The sequence below is a fragment of the Glycine soja genome, chromosome 9, assembly GCF_004193775.1.
Source record: "Glycine soja cultivar W05 chromosome 9, ASM419377v2, whole genome shotgun sequence".
Classification (NCBI taxonomy): Eukaryota; Viridiplantae; Streptophyta; class Magnoliopsida; order Fabales; family Fabaceae; genus Glycine; species Glycine soja.
In genome coordinates this window covers 20,482,702-20,501,475 of record NC_041010.1, presented here as the reverse complement: position 1 = coordinate 20,501,475, position 18,774 = coordinate 20,482,702, and the positions used below count along the sequence as shown (strand labels likewise).

At 34.9% G+C, this 18,774-nt stretch overlaps 1 pseudogene; it reads right to left on the bottom strand.

Moving 5' to 3' along the window:
* The window catches only part of LOC114368253, a 43,426-nt pseudogene that overhangs the window by 4,287 nt on the left and 20,365 nt on the right, over positions 1-18,774 (bottom strand).

Sequence of the window (18,774 nt, the reverse complement as noted above, 5' to 3'; positions counted from 1 at the left end):
AGTTACCTTCAAAGCTTCACAAGTAGAATCAGAAACTTGTCATCCATGGTCTTTATCAGAAAAGGTTCACGACCCTTTAGAAATGTGGCGGTACATAATCTAAAAATCTCCAGAAGGATTGTCTGTGATCTATGAAATTAGAATATCAATTCAGTTTTGCTTGATAAGGCTAGAACACATATTGCTATTAACCTATTAAATATTAAATAATTTTTTTCCTAATTTTATTGTTATAATTTTAATGGTTACAATTAATATGTAACTTGATTACGTAATTAGTAACTTGGAATTCATTTAGTTGGTTAAGTCATTATATAAACAATAAGAACTATTGGTCCAAAATAATTTATTAGATGAATTGTGTATAATTTAGATGTAGTTCAAATAACGTTCATTTTTGGCTCTTGACTTGGGAAGGAAATTGAGATTTTATTGTATAGTTATCATGAGTGTAGGACCAAATTCCTCAATTAGGTTAGTAGCAAGCAAATGTCCCATGTTTGACTACCAAAACTCTACATTATATAGGCGAGTTAATTAATATATTTATATAAAAAGTTATCATTATTTTTTATAGTTACTAGTTATTATTATTGATTATAATAATATGATATTAATTAATTTGTACTCAAATACGACAATGTTTGTATTGAAAAAAAAAGACAATCCAATATATATACCTGCATGGTCATTCCATCTTCTGAAACCCATAAGTAATCAAGGATCCTTGCAAGATACTTTTTAAAAGCATCCCCTTTTGAATCTTCCCCCCAACAAGCAAGCACACATAAAACCTGAAATTTATAAACATGTTAATGACATATTTGAATGCATTTCTTTTGTAGAGAAAATTAAAAAGTTATATTTATTTCAATCAATGCATACTATATATGTGTGTGCGTGCTTTAGTATTTATATGATATGCCTGCCTTTTCTACGCACCCAATATCTATATATGGACTATTTTCATCTTCATAATGAATATGCTTTATTGTTAATTGAAGTGCCTTTTTTGTAACTCGCTTGTTCAAAGGTCAACATGTAAGAAATAGTTCAACGAATACATATAAACTATCTCATATTAGATCTTGTATCAAAGGATCATGATAATAAAGATCTTCCTGTGATGCATAAGTGCAATCAATTATCCTTTGGTCATTAAGACTTTATATATATATATATATATATATATATATATATATATATATATATATATATATACATTGTAATTAAATTAGATTCCATTGCATTTAGTAAGGTCTTTTAAAATGGTTTTTTTATATTAAAATTAATTATGTTTATATATGTTCTTTTGAATATTAAATTACTTTTTTCTCTTCGAATCTATTTTTTTTTAAAATATTTGACTTGAATTAATTATGTAAATTTTTTCCATAATTTTAATAGATAATTTTTAAAATTATAATTTTAATTCTGTACATTTGTGACGTGCTTTCTTCCAACTATTTCGGTCATATGGATGAATAAAGAGTTCTTCCCTCACGTTTAGGATTAATGGCGTGATTGGACTTGCAAATTTCTTCCCATATGAGTAAGACATAGACATGTACATCTTAGCTGCAATTTGCTGTGAAAAAGAGATACAATAACTACACAATTTAAGAATTGAATATTATATATTACATTTGGTTCTTTTTATAAGAAATAACTGATTGTTTATTTTATACTATAACTTGTTTCTTATAAAAGATCAAATGTAGTATTTATTAATTTAATCATGTATTGTTTCATACAAAGGAACAAGTCAAAATTAATTAATTCAACCTAGATGAAGAGGGACAAAAGTAGGAAGGATCCACAATTCAAGAGGCATTGGGTTGCTTCCTCTCCAATCAACTACACCAAGTATTTGTTAGTATAAGATTATTTGAATTAGCACTCTATACACATATTTATGTTTGTGTTTTTAAATTTTATATATAAATACATACGAAAAACCAAAAATTTCCCCCCTAAGGCATAAGTGTTACACCATCGTGATCATGAATCCACTTTCTTGCTTTAGCAGTATTGTTATGACTGCCATTAGGTCCTTCTCCAAGAAATTGCATACATGTGTAATTAAGTGTAGTACAAAATATAGCGCACAACTACAAAAAGAAGCTTCTACATCGGTTGAAAATAGGTATCTACGACGGGCCCCACACCGTCTTTGTTCCAGATGTTGTTGTATGTCGACAACAACGACATCGGTCATAATAGGACCCGTCTTTGTAATGTCAGAATACAACGTCAGTGCCTATATAACAACAGACGTTATAAAAAATGATTCGACGACGCACATGTTGAACAACCCGTCGTTGTTGGGGTCCATTTCAACGTCGGGTACGCGAAGACCCGTCGTTGTTGTGGTCCATTTCAACGTCAGGTACGCCGAACACCCGTATTTGTTGGGTTTCCTTTCAACATCGGTGGCGGGCTCACCACCAACGTTGTTTGACAGTATGTCAACGTCGGTGGTGAGCACACCGTCGTTGTTCTTTGAAGTTTCAACGACGGTGGCCCGTGCACCCATCGTTGTTGGTAAATAAACCTATAAAGACGGGTTTTGATAAGGACCGTCGTTGAAGTAGTTTCCTTGTTCACAAAATTTGGGTTATACCATTCAAATTTCAAAACACAAAGATACATTTATATACAACAAACATATATAAATAGATAGATAGATAAATAACACAATCATGCATCAACCAAAACAAAAGGGATATCGATGGTGACACTCACAGTGAGAATGTTATAGGTGCTTCAAAGTTCATCAAACCCTTTCATGCATGCATTGTTTATATATATGAAATAAAACAAAACCAAAAAAGGTATATATATATATATATAATTACCACTCGAGCCAATAAGCAAAGGGAGCAATGGACACAGTAGCAAAGAGTTGTCGATAAGCAACAAGGACAAGAGGGCTCATTCCAGATTCTATTGCAAGCATTGAAGTAATGTTCATCACTGCATAGACCAATTGCACAAGAACCATTAAGAGGAACACAACTAGACAAGCACCCATATTAATTCTCTCTTTCTCACCCCTCAGTCTTAATTTGAACTTTGGAGAGAGTGTTGTATGTGATGAATGAAATGCATGAGAGATAGTATGTGTACATATAAAGAGGAGCCGTGAACAACTTGTGTGAAGTAAGAGACAAATTAAAGAAACGGTGACAACAATAGCTGCAATTGATCTTTTTTTAATTTTATTTTTACACAAAAGAAACGGTTTCCATGTATTTCTTGCGGGGTTTGGTAGCTTTCAATATTCATTAGAGTGATGAAGTAACTTATAACTAGTTGATTCCAGTCATGTGTATGTCAACAAAATTTAATGATGCTTCTGATAGAAAACAAGGCAGCAAGTAGGGTTCACCGCAAATATTGAGAAGATAGATAGAACATACCTGTATACAGCTGCGTTGAACCATTGCTATTCATATAAATTGTTACTAGTCTTCTGTCTTGGCCTAAAGATCAAATTTGCATCCTTTTAGGCCAATCAGAATTTAACCTTCGTGCAAAATCTTCCACTTCCCTACAAGAAAAGAAACAAAGTCATCAAATGCAACATAAAAGACAAAACAATAAAATAAACCACTCAACAATTAGCTGACAAGATTATCCTCTTTCATAGGTTATATTTTGATATGACCATTCCACAAGTTGTCAACTAAAATTAAATAAATGAATGAACTACTACATAAGACAAATGCAGCACGCTCAACACTGAATTCAATTAAGCAAGAATCCTCTTGATTAATAATAATTTTAATGGAATGCAATCAATGAAACATGCACTAAACCAGTCAGGAAGATTCTGCATTTCATCAAATGATGATATTAATTGCATGCAGCATTCAAAATTTGAGAATTTCACCCAACTGCTTTAGCACTAATTACCTGAGCATCTGACAAACTCCTCAAGAACTCTCTTTAATCATAATTTTCATCCCCTGGTCGCCTTCCCTTGGCATCCCTGCAATCTCTGTACCAATACCATATAAAACAGATAGCTTCATAAAAATGATAATATAAACCAAAATATAATTAGACTGAAAAAGTGACACTAATAGTTGATATAATGTATGCGTAGCTGATCAATTCAACAATTCATGTAAGCCTAGCTGATCAAATTTTAGAAGTAGAACATTTGAGTATAATGTATTAACTTCAATCCTCAAACAAGGAGGAAACACACCTCTTCAATGCTTGTGCTGCTAGTCATTTTGCTGCTAGTGAACTTTAGGAGCGGAATCAAAGCAAAAGCAAGGTCAAATGATAATATCATATGCTCAAATGATAAAATCACTTATTAGAACAATCTTGTGGTAGATAATCCACATGTTGAATAACTAGTCTTGAACCCAAATTTAGGTATATAATAAACAAACAAGAACAAAAGATTATCTCAATTACCTTCGAAATAACTTGTGAGGCAGATTCAACCAAAATCTCCAGCCCCAAGGTAGCCATCACTCATGCAAAAACAATGATACCCTGCACAGGAAATCTTATTAGTTATTAGCATGTACCTCTACCAAGCAACCATCCAATGACTGTGGACACTTCATTCGTTCACTTAACTGCTGCAGTGGCAAGCTTGGTGGTATAACATCTGCACTAAATTGTTGCTGTGGTAATCAAATGCAGATGCAATTGCAGTAGAAGGGGGTAATGACAATATATTACTACTATTATATCAAATTCAGTAGGTAATACTAACAACAGAAAAACACGACGTTTGGCCGCATCACCATTATAGGAATTGTGAATGGCCACTGTATTAGTAGCATGACTGAAAATAAGATAGATGCTGTGTAAAATAACAAAACAATTGTCTCAAATACAGGAAAAAAGAATACTCCTAAGCCATCATTAGCCGTTTTTACTTATTGTTGTCTTTAAAAAAAATGTTGCCCATTTCTTTCGAATTGTGGTGATGTTGTCGATGTCTAACGGTGTCTCATCAGCAAACCACTGCAAGTATTCATATTTTAAAGTTAGTACTGCAAATATAAAAATTCAGTTCCAATTGCATTGAAGTTTATGCATACCATTGACCAGTCACTCTTTATGTCGCTGGTTATGATGTTCCACATCCAATGCATTATGTAATATCCACATTCATAACATCCGGTTTGAATGTGACTCTACATATGGAAAAAATTTGAATATCGTATACATTACATAATTACATGACTTAACTAGACAACAATAACGCATGGTACATAGCTGACTTACCTTAACTTCAATCCACTTAGGTACAACTGCCTTAGTTTCAGGAGACAAGGTCGTCTTCAATTTCGTCATTACACTGGTTTTAAAAAAGCACATCAACGCATATAGAACAACATGTCAACCAATAATGACCATTAAAGAAGGCTTGTAAAAAGTTATATGGTATGAGATAACCTATTAATTGTAGCTTTGATATGCATATCGGGTTTCCTACGCAATGAACACAACCAAACAACAACATGTTACCTAGGACACAAAAGTACGAGCTGCCAATGTGCCCTGCATGTCATGCACATTAGATACGTATACACCCAAACATCATTTGAAGTATGTTTGTTAAATAGCACTTACTGATGGAAGTAAGGTCCAATGTACACCTCTCGGTCAGATTCCTTAAGCCATCTTTCAAGATATTGTGGGCATTCGCTGCGTGTATCCTTTGAACAAACCAACGACTGTGGCTCAAGGAATGCATACATGGAACCTTGATTGAATATCTGACTCCACTCATGCATATACCTATTCACATGATTTGAAAGTATTGTACTGGATCATGATATAGAATGAATGAGGAACAAATAAATGAAGGATTTCACTTACATTAACCATAATTGTAAGACAGATATGTTAAGACTTTTGTCTCCTGCTATTATTTCACTAACATCTGAATATGTTATGAATATCGATGTAGGTGCATCTACAATTCCAAAGCAGCTCCCATCAAAGTTGATTTCAACTGGCTTGTCGTAAATATCGAAATTGTACTTTATCAATCCATGCAACGGATCATCTGCGTCCACATTAGCCGGCTTTGGCACATGTGCATCCTTGTTGTGCGGAATACTTTCTGGATCCTACATGGTTAATGAAAGTGGGTGAGTATTAGTAGTGTAATCTATGAATGTTTTACTTTAGGTATGTCAAATCAAACATTTTACCTCATCTAATACAGCTTTCACAAGGTGTGTGGGCCAAGCTACAAATGTATCGACGACCTGCTTCACATATTGTATTTCTGAGGTGGCATAGGGGACCTCAGCCTCAGGATCGATAACTGTTTCTACACTTACCCTGACCACATCATCTGCATATGCCACTATGTGTATGATTGAATCCCCCTCCATTATTTTCCCCATGGCCACCAACCTTAGTGTACCATCCTTACGCTGCACATACAGTCCCATCAATGGTATGACATCAACATGATGTTCCTATGAAGCCTGGACATTGATAACAACATTACTTCCCTTAGTGCTGACACGCGCACCTAATTGTTGTATGTCCGGCTGAATTTGGAGTGACTCTGGGGATCCTTTATTTGACAACTCTTTTTTAATAGCCTCTTTCAATGCATTGGTCATTATTTCCAAGCTCCTTTTATTTTCCTCTTCTAGCTGAGTCCTCAATTCTTCCCTAATCTGACCAGTCATGTCTTCCCTAAGCCTTGCAACAACTTCATCTAGTTGTTGTTGGCTGATGGATGTGGACGAGCTGCTGCATGTCCTTGATGCCCTTCCGTAGTACTTAGTAATAGTCACACCTGAGCCTGTTGCCCGAATGCGACCCCCATGGTCAGGTCGCCCAATGGAAGTGTTCAGTATGTCTTGTCGACCATGGGGTACAAACGAACCCTACGTTACCTGCTCTTCTAAGGAGTCCTACACAAAACAAGTGACACAAAAATACACAACGTGCAGTCATTGTCATTACAAAATACTTAAACATATGAACATTGCAACATATTGGTGAACTTACTATTTTATCTGCAATTTCCTGTGCGGACTCAGATGTCATATTGCCAACAGCCCTGGTCCGAGCAACCTTCCACTTAACATGTCTTTTTATTGGAGATGGGGGTTCATCAAGACTTGCTGAATTTTCACTCAACAATGCTTCCTCTTGTATCCTTTTTCGTTTCTCGTCTAACAATTTCTTCTCAAGCAAATCATATCCCCCACGTGAAAGTACGTGAGGGCAGTCGTTGTGTTTATGAATTGATTGTGCTCGTTTCCTAATACCCTGTAATGTGACATACATAATTGTGGAAACTTTTTTCAAATTAAAATAATCAAATTGGTAAAAAAATATTCATTTGAAGTTACGATAGACAGATTCAACTAACCTCCCAGTTAGGTGTGAGCCGGGTTTCTTCAAATTGTTTCCACGCTTCAGGGTCTAGTCCATATTTTGTCACAACATCCTGCGTTTGTTGACCTTCACTCTTAGCAAACACAAATTTGCTAGTCAATGTGGACTTAAATTGCCGCCATCTCGTCGCTACTGTTGACATAACCTTCGTCTTCACCTTCGTAGCTTCTGCGATATCAAACTTTGCCTACATAAATACATTAGTCAAAATAAAGGGTTAAAAGCAGCCAAATGTATATCATTATATAATACTAGCAATCAACAAGTAGTCAATGACAATGTTCTGCCACAATACCCCCAGTAAAGCAAAAGCATGCAATCAGCATATAATGTAAGTTTAGCATGCAATCACAGCCTTCAAATTTAACATCGAAATTGAAGAAATAATAAATGAAAAAAAACTTTATGTCAAACTGAAAACAGTTATTGCCTTAAAGTATGAGTTCCTAGAAAAACTTGTTTTCATGGTTTGTTAAGAACATGCTTCAGCCTTGGCAGCAATTGTCAAAACTTTAGCCAATAGTCTGTATGATCCCAACGATAGATAATAGTTAAATAAACCCACTGCTTAATCTTCAACACCGTTCAAATGACAAATGACAAAAATTATCTTTTTTAATGTCTGATTTAGAAGCTATTAGCACGGCAAGACCGACGAAGATAAAGGGATCTTATACCAAAATTCATATCTAACTTTCCCATTTGAAGATCGTGCTTTTTAAAACAAGTCCACTTATTAGGCAGGGAAACAAGAAGATCGTGCAAGTCATACACCATATACTCAAATAGCAAGTAAATAGATGATTCAACAACATATTGTCCAACACTTTAACTCTATATGATATAAATCTATCAAGGTGTAATAATTTCAAATATCATTTGCAAGGGATGAAAGACTGTTGACAAGAGTAAGAGCCAAAAGAAATAAGAAATTTTTTCAAAGCTTAATCGTAAAAGTAAAAGCTAAAGAAGATTCAACTAATTTAGAGTCCAATTAAAAAATTGTCTTATTTCTATAATTTGAACATAAATTCAACAAGTAATGATATATTTAAACTGAAATTCTCATAACAGAATTTGTCTTTTGTGATTTCAGAATATCAGCAATTCGTTATTCTTGTTCCTTAATTACTAGCACCGAATCCTTGCAGCATTTCCATATCATTCTTCACACGAGTGCAGGGCTTCAGACCTTCAGACGAAGTCTTTTAGGTACGTGGGCCTCACAATCCTCCTTTTAGTTTTACTCACTAATTGCACCTTTTTGTTTGGTTGGTGTACCCCTGTTGTTGCTACTGTAGCATCTTCCTCTTGACTTGCTATGTTATCCCCTGTATTTGATGAGCTGTCACTTGCCATATTATGTAGTTAGTTTTAATCATTGACTGCATTATAAAAAACTAGAAAGCAACTGTGTCTCTTTGAAAAGGAGATGAATTAATGAATAGATTGTGATCTTGTTTCAATTCTTTTATGGACATATTGCAGTAGAGGTCTTCAATAGTCTACGAATATTGCACAAAGTGGTTTAAGTCAGGATGCGTTAATTTGCCCTGGGGTTTGTATGTGGTGTGGAGGATCGGCTGGTTTTATGTATTCACTTGGTGGGTCTTAGGCTTATTTGCTTACGCTGAGTTTCATTTACCAAATTAGTGCATTGCAGATAGTTTGATACATATGTAGCTTTTCTAAAGTGGCTAAATAAATCTAATTTTATGTTTGATTCTATTGTAAGTGTGTGTAAATTTGGTATGTCCAGATGATGTTGGCATAATATTCTTTCAGCATACTAAATAATTGTAGAGAGAAATTATTCAAAGATATGAATGAATTGGGATATGTTGCCCTTGGGGCAAATGATTTCAAAAGGAAACTTTACAAACTACTATACTAATGGAAATTTTGTAAGAAATGACTAATTTTAACCATTCATATAACATTAAAATGTGTACCAAAAAATAATACATTAAAATACATGCTTCTTTTACTTATTTTGACAGTCTCATGCTATCATATATAAACTTATTATGTAGAAATTTTATAATTTTAGTTTTCATTACCAATCAAGCTAATAACTTTCTTTCCTTTGCATGTAATCCTTTCATGGTTCCTATATCTCTATAACGATGTGTCAATCACATGCAGATCCAAACGGTAAGCAAGAACTTTATAATTCTATTATATTTTACTTTAAATTTTTCAATGACAACCATCCATATATTTGTGTACACCATCTCACACTTTTAATTGTCAACAATGCAGGGCCAATGTACTACAATGGAGTGTACTATTTGAAAAGCCAGTGTTTTTATCAGTTTCAATAGATGCAGCTACAGGCCAGGGTACAGTAATTTCTCTTAAATTGTTCAATCTAATCAGGAGACAATATATTTTATATTGTTAAAAACTCTAACATAAAATTATTCAGTTTAAATGTAAAATAAAAAAATTTGTTTGTAAGAAATTAAATTTTGCCTCCATCTTGCTCTTGTCTTTCTTTTTTTTATACCCTAACTATTCTCTTCACCGCCCAATCTTACATATGTTTTCAATATTTTTTTTCCTGGATTGAGAGAGATAATTCTAGATTTATTCAATCTTTGCTCGATTCTGAATCTCTAACTCCCTTTCATGTTTTTTCTTTGGCATTCAGCTATAAGTGTTTTATTTTTGTATCCTTATACAAATTAAAGGAATTGTAATATGCATGTATGTGTCTGGTAAAATAATTAGGCGATTCCACGAACTGTGTGGCTCGATTTTACTGGGAGACAATTGGTGCAATGGCCTGTTGAAGAGTTAAACAGTCTCAGAGGCAAAGAAGTTAACACAGACAATCAAAGGCTTGAGAAGGGAGATTATAGTGAAGTAAAAGGAATCACTGCAGCCCAGGTCTAATTCTTAATTATGCATTAATGAGTGTATGTTCATACAAATAAATACATATAATAGTATTATATAACTGCAGGTAGATGTTGAAGTAACGTTCGCCTTTCAAGCTTGGACAAGGCAGAAGCATATGATCCTAAGTGGGTAAAGGCGCAGGATCTATGTGCCGAAAAGGGTTTAAAACTACAGGGTGGGTTAGGTTATTTTAATTATATGCTATTTTGTTATTTTGAATTTCCTTCGAATTGGTTATTTTTGTTTTTGATATTTGTAAATAGTTCATCTTTGAAGAGTGATCTGTACAAACCCCAATTTGCTGGGTTTGTAGATGTGGATTTGGCCGCAGATAAGAACATTTTTCTTAGGAGTTTGGTATGTGAAAATTCAATTCCATTTGGTGCTTATATATAGCATTTATGAGCTCAAAAATACTAATGTATAATTATTTAATATTCTTTGTTTTTTCAAATGAATGGAAGATTGATCACTCAGTTGTGGAGAGTTTTGGAGCAGGAGGGAAGACAAACATTTTGTCCCGGGTCCATCCTGAGCTAGCAGTGATGAACCAAGCGTACTTGTTCGTGTTCAACAATGGTATTGAACCAATCGTAGTGGAAAACCTGAAAGCTTGGAGCATGATATCTGCTGATATAAAATGATCAGCCAGTAGCAATTGAAGTCCAAGTTAGTTAGGTTGTTACTGGTAGTTATGCTAGGGTGAGTGGAACTAAGACATATCATTAATTAGTTTTTAATTCCTGTCTTATTTCTATAATTTAGAGTCCAATTAAAAAATTGTCTTATTATAAATTTATTAATATTTATAAAATTAAGTTAAAATTAAAAATGATAGGTATCGTAATTTGTGATTAGCAAGTAATTTATATTATTAGTATATCACCTTTAAATTCATATTTTTATTAAAAAAATGACCTAAGTAGATTAAAAAAATAGATATTGAAGTAAAATTGTAATTAAAAAAATACCAAAAAATTAAAAAGTTACATTTTAAATGACTTGTTTAGATGTTATTCCTTATGGTTCGAGTAATAATAACGATAACAATTCAGCTTGAATTGTTTCATATTGATTTTCTTTTTTGCAGAAAACAAAGAAGGGAACGAGCAACAATTTGAAGGTTGTACATTCAGGAACTAAAGAATTCAAAATAACTAGTAATAAGAGGGATTTGTTTTTGGGATTTTCTGAGCACCAAGAGCGGCTACGCAAGAAGCTTGCACTTGAGGAGGGAAGGATATTTGCAGCTAATGAACAACTTTCTTAACTATTTGTTGTTCAGATTTGACTGTTTCTTTTGCTAATATGTAAATATAAATAGTATAAGGCTATGGCTTATGGACATGGTCTTTTTGACCCCTAACAATCTTAGAAGTAAATATAGACCATGTTTTTACGCCATAGCCTTATACTATTGTGATTTACATATTAACAAAAAGAAACAGGAAAGTCTGAAGGACAAATAGTTAAGAAAGTTGTTCATTAGCTGCAAATATCCTTCCCTCCTCAAGTGCAAGCTTCTTGCGTAGCCGCTCCTGGTGCTCAGAAAATCCCAAAAACAAATCCCTCTTATTACTAACTATTTTGAATTCTTTAGTTCCTGAATGTACAACCTTCAAATTGTTGCTCGTTCCCCTCTTTGTTTTATGCAAAAAATCAAATAAATATCAAACAAAACATGGATAGAATTGTCATCGTTATTATTACTTGAACCATAAGGAATAACATCTAAACAAGTAATTTAAAATGTAATTTATTTATTTTTTGGTATTTTTTTTAATTACAATTTTACTTCAATATCTAATTTTTTAATCTACTTAGGTGGAGGATGTTGACGAAGAGAAGGAGAAGGAAGAAAAAAAGAAAAAGAAGATTAAGGAAGTGTCACATGAATGCTCCTTGGTGAACAAGCACAAGCCCATTTGGATGAGAAAGCCTGAGGAGATCACAAAGGAGGAGTATTATGCTTTCTACAAGAGTCTCACCAATGACTGGGAAGAGCATTTGGCTGTCAAGCACTTCTCAGGTGAGGGACAGTTGGAGTTTAAGCCTATCCTCTTTGTTCCTAAGAGGGCACCTTTTGACAAGTTGACACAAGGAAGAAGCCTAACAATATTAAGCTTGGTGTGATTTAAAAGTAGGGATGAGTTAAGAGTTAATTGAGAAGAATACATCATCAATTGGAGAGGAGTAGATTGGCTCGAAGCTTTGTTATGTTCCTTCCCCTCACTTGCAACTGTAACTTTTTTTTGGATGTTGCAGGTTTCGAACTGAAGACTTGAGGCTTGTGAGATTTAATTAAACAAGGAAATAACTAAAGACTTGCAACTGTAACTTACCTCTTCATCTCTTTTATGTTAAAGTTGTTCACAATGTGCATGCCACAATAAACAAGGAAATGACTTTTGCCTGCTGGTACAAACCTTAATAATATTTTGCTTTTTTATTTCCTATTTTCCTAAATAATTATCATCTTGTGTACATTTTATTTCTTACCTTCAAAGATTTGTATAAAAAACGGTGAAAACAACCAAGTTCATGTGACATTTTTATATTTCTTTGTGAAAACAAAGAGTGAAAGCAGGAAACATGTTAGGAAATATTTATTTTATCATTACTCCTAATTCTACAACTAAACAGATAAAGATAACATTTCTTATTGTTCATTGATACTTTTGACTGAGGAATACAATATATTTATGCCAAACACACTCAAACAAATATAACAAACTATATTGTAGAACCTACCTAAATGATATGTATCTATTATTATTATAAGACAAATACAGAAATATCAACACTAACAATGGGCCTAACAAGAGGGCCAAAGATGGTTCGTAACAAAATGTTTTTCAGTTTTCATTCAACAATTAAATAATTCATTCATTGACCCTTGAGTTCATAATGATACTAGCATGCAGTATTTTAATTGCAGCCTTATCCTAATCTTTGCCGCTCTATAGTCTATAAGCAATGAGGAGTCACTATATCTAGAGTCATGGATCAAGGCACGTGCTTATACTCTTGCAATATTTTTCTTTTATTGAATGTAATTTGACTTGGTTTGTGAGATAACTATTCTAATTTCTAACTCAGTGGCTGAAAGATGGAAGTGAGGAGAGAGTGCCAAGTGATTAGTATATCTTGCATTGCATATTTATGGTAGATCTAATCGGGAAACCTTCTGATTGGGCTTTGCATTCGATTCTTGTCAATACTTAACAAATTTCTTTGACATTTCATACATGTTACCATTAGTTTTTCTCTTTTTCCTATTTCTCATAAAAACATTATACTTCTGCTCTTTCTCGCTCAGGGTGAATGGAATAATTTGCTTTAAGCTAAAGATATATGATTTTAAGTTAATTTATGAAATTTAGAGAAATGATGATCATGGATCATAAATTCATAATAAAGGGGGTCAAATAATCTTTGAGCTGAAGAATAGCTTAAATATAGGCAACTGAAAAGCCTGGAACTTTCTGATATCTGACGATGGACGAATAGGTGAATAATGCACTTCATCAGAAAATTGTGATGCTGAAGTGGTAAATAACAAAATAGTCAGTAATGCTATTTTCTGACCTGTATATACTTTCTGAGCTCCAATAACAGTTACACATAGAAAAGCATAGAATGATCTCACAACATACGGTGGCCAATTGATTTCCCCTCTTATTTCATTTATTTGCATGTTGCTACTGTAGCTATGCACCATTTTCTGCTTCTTTCTAGGGGGAACTTTTATTTTACTAAAAAGCTATTGCCTTTTGAGCACTATCTATAACATACTTTTAAGCCATGATTTGCACTGTGTAAAGTAATATTATCTATAACCAATTATGCAAAACATATGAAACCAATTTTCCTCTCTCTCTTGCTAGTGGCTTTTCGCTACCTACCTAATGCTTTTAGTTGCTATTTTTTCTTTTGGCAAAACGCCAAATATGAAGTCAATAAATAGGGATCGTTCGTTTGGGATAATGATGATGAAGTACCCAACAAATAGCCAACATCTAAAATCTTTAAAGAAGACAAATGAAATGCATCTTATGGCTATCATGTTTTAAGCATACAAAGCCTCTTGCTCACTATCTCATTGATAAAACTTGTTGGTTAAGACTTAAGAGTTTAGTTCTAGTGAAGGAGCACGTTGTAGTAATCAATAATGTTCCCCACCCCTCTCTCCTATTATTCTTATTCCAAAAGTGCTACTTGAATCATCACTGTTAAAAAATTTAGAGCTATATAAATTGTAACAACTGTCAAACTCGTGTTTACTTTCCCATCTTGAACCAATTAACCCTCCAATAATAACAGTAATAAAAATCCTACCCCTACTCCCTAACACAAAACCCATCTCAATTTTCATTTTTTTAAGTTATCATTTTAAATTTGTGAAGTTATTATACACATGATTTGTTCTGTTCTCTATTCTCGCTGGGCACTGGTTATTGGCTATGAATTGCGATTTGAGGTTTACAAAAATAACACTTAATACTAATTGTTTTCTCTGGACCTGTATTCCTGGAGGAAGAAGTAAAAGGTGCAGTTGTTGTCATTAATTCTTTGATCTGCCAATATTTAGACGTGTTTCTTAGCTTGTTGGTGTTGCTGATCTTCAGTTTCATTGTGTTTGTTAGCTTCTTTTGTTGACTAATTAATATTTATTTACCTTGCTAACCTCATCTAACTAACTAATATTCATGTTTAAAATAAAAACTTCCCTTGTGCCGTTCTTTACAAATATAGGAGTCTAGAATAGTGATTAACTATTCAAATAAAGGACAAGTCATTTAAAATAAAGGGCAACAAACACATGTAGAGATTATAAAGGACAAGTATTTGTTATCCTCAATTATGTTTTTAACAGAAAAATTGATTCTTAATTCAAATATACTAATTGGTATGAATGACTTACTAGAATGTCATTCCACACTATCTCCTTTAGCGTTTCAGGTACGTCTTTCCAATTATTGTGGATAATGGGAACCTTTTCTTGCGCCACTACGCCTAGGTAGCTGTGGAACTTTTCACGCATCGGTCCCGATGCTCTCCCAGTAGCGGGATCCACATAAACTGCCGGTCTGGGCTAATCCACGGTTCTTAATGTCAATGTTCTCAGCCGTGTCGTTGTTCTACTCCTCTTGGAAGTGACCTCTGATTGACCATCGGACTGCGGAGGAGACGTCAGATCTGTGGCCATGATCCTGTAAATAAAATACACAATTAATATTAATGATAAGATTTACACATTAAACAAAGCAAAGGCGTAATAGTAAAATAATCATTATATTTACACATTAAACAAAGCATTACTTTCGCACTCAGCCTGTAGGAATGTTTTCCCATAGACCTTCATCATGATCTACACGATTTGCATGTCCATCATCCACTTCATCAGCTTCATTCATTGAAGGCAATTGTTTTGAAAAACCAGACATTTGACCAATGTCAAGGGTTGACTCATCATTATGGTAATTCATTCCACTTGGTCTTCCTTGCAGAACCACACACAAACTTGAATTACATGGATCTTGTACATAGAAAACTTGTCTGGCTTGTTCTGCCATAATGAAAGGTTCCTCCATATATGCCACCTTACTAAGGTCTACCAAAGTAAATCCCAATGGATCTTGAAACACACCCGTTGTCCCGTTGACCCACTGACACTTAAAAATAGGCACTCTAAATGCTGTATAATCAACCTCCCAAATTTCTTGAATGACACCAAAGTAAGACATGGATGCTCGAATGGGGTTGTTGTTCGATGTACTGCAAAAGTGATCCGAATCAGCATCAACACAGACCCCACTGTTTTGTACGGAACTTTTATCATCTTGGGACTTTGTGTAGAATGAATAATTGTTAATGTCATACCCTTCCATGTAGGGACATTCAGATTTGGGCCAATGGCTAACAATGTCAGTCTTCTGGAAACACTTTTATCAGCAAATATTGTTTGTCTAAACCAATTTGTGAAAGTTTTGTTGAGCTCTTGCAATACCCTCATCATGTTCATTTTGGGGTGAGTATCTCTAACATGTTTTTTGTGAGCCTCTATGTACGGTAACACCTCTGTTGTGTTGTTTAATATATACAAATGTGCTTGTGACACGTCATGTCTAGTCATTGTCACAACATTGTATCCATGAGTACCCTTGCCTGCTTTTGGCTGGTCATGTCGGGATGCAGGAACACCGACATGTTTCAATGAGTCAATGTACTGTGAGGCAAACTCAATGCATTCTTCAGCAACGTATCTTTCCACTATTGAGGCCTCTGGTCGATGTCGATTCTTCGTATAACCTTTTAAGACCTTCATGTACCGCTCAACTGGATACATCCATCTAAAAAACACAGGACCACAAGACCTTATTTCCCTTACCAGATGAACAACTAGGTGTACCGTAATGTCAAAAAATGAAGGAGGGAAAAACATCTCCATTTGACAAAGGACAACGACAACCTCATCTTCCAAAGCATCCAACTGTTTAGGGTCAATCACCTTCGCACATATAGCATTAAAAATGAAACACAAGTGACTGATTGCAACACGGACCTTCTCAGGCAATGTTCCGCGGATTGCAACAGGCAAAAGTTGTTGCATTAACAAATGACAATCATGCGATTTCAAGCCAACCAACTTAAGCTCATTCACAGACACAAGACTCTTGATGTTTGAAGAGTAGCCTTGTGGGACATTCATAGTACGCAAGCATTCACAAAAACTTCTCTTTTCAGCTGTTGACATTGTGTAACAGGCTGGGGGCAGATATGTCCTGGTACCTTTTGAGATAGGATGCAACACCTGATGTATACCCATGTCAACCAAGTCTTGACGACACTTGAAACCATCCTTTGTCTTGCCTTTAATGTTTAGGAGGGTCCCAATTAAAGAATCACAAACATTTTTCTCCACATGCATGACGTCTATACAATGCCTAACATGATGATCGGACCAGTACGGAAGATCAAAGAAAATAGACTTTTTTTTCCACATGTTTGAAGTGGATGATGGTTTTTTTGGGACTTGCCGAACATATTTACGACATCCTTGAACCGCTGATATACTTCATCGCCAATTAATGGATTTGGCGCGGTTTCATGTTCTTGACTTCCATCGAATGCCTTCTTCAATCGTCGATACGGATGATATTGTTTGAGAAATCTTTGATGCCTAGTATAGACAGTCTTCTTTCCATGTTTAAGTTGGCGGAAACTTGTATTCTGCTCACATATAGGACATGCGTGATGTCCTTTGACACTATATCCACTTAAATTTTCGTAGGCTGGAAAGTCATTTATGGTACAAAAAACTATTGCACGCAACTTGAAAGCATGCTGCAAATTTGCGTCCCATACATCAACCCCTTCATCCCACAATTTCCGCAAATCGTTAATTAAAGGTCTTAGATATACGTCAATATCATTACCTGGTTGTCTTGGACCAGCTATCATCATACTCAACATAACATACTTTCGCTTCATGCACAACCACGGAGGGAGATTATAAATGAACAGCAAAACAGGCCACGAGCTATGGTTAGTACTTAAGGTTCCAAATGGGTTCATTCCGTCTGTTGCAAGACGAAGCCTTCAATTTCTAGGCTCGGCCCCAAAGTCAGGATACAGACGATCAATTGCCTTCCATTGCGGGCTATCTGCTGGATGTCGCAACAATCCATCTGATTTTCTGGTATTTGCATGCCATATAAGGTTTTTTGCATCTTCCCCATTAGCAAACAACCGCTTAAACCTTGGTATTATTGGGAGATACCAACACACCTTTGCTGGACGGCGGTTGGCGGCAGATACTAGTACAGTAGAATCTCCGTTGGTCGGTCTGTACCTTGAAACCCTGCACATAGGGCAGTAATCTAGTTCAGCAAATTCATCTCTGTACAAAATGCAGTCATTACAACATGCATGAATTTTTTCGTACTGCATCCCAACTGGACATAAAATCTTCTTTGCTTCGTAGTGATTCTTTGGCAAGACGTTATCAGCAGGAAGAATGTTTTTCAACAACATCAGCAACTCACTAAAACTCTTGTCACTCCACCCAAATCGAGCCTTCAAGTTAACCAGAGCTAACACAGCAGACAACTTTGTGAAAGATGTGTAGCCGGAATACAAAGGCATTTTTGAATCAACTTCTATGTTGTCATACAACGCTGCATGTGCCTCTTCAAACCCCTCTTGCCCAAGATCGAGAATCATTTCTTCTATAGGATTTCCACTGTCTGCAGTAACATCGTCAGGCTATGACATGTCAGCTGTATCGAGGGATTCCCCATGCCATATCCACTTTGTGTAGCTACGAATTATTCCCTCCCAAATAAGATGAGTTCTTATGTCATCAATTGTTTGGCACCTCCCATTTCCACACTTCACACATGGACAAAATTTTTTTCCCCACATAGGTTGCGCTTTACTTTGAGCAAACTGCAAAAACTCTTC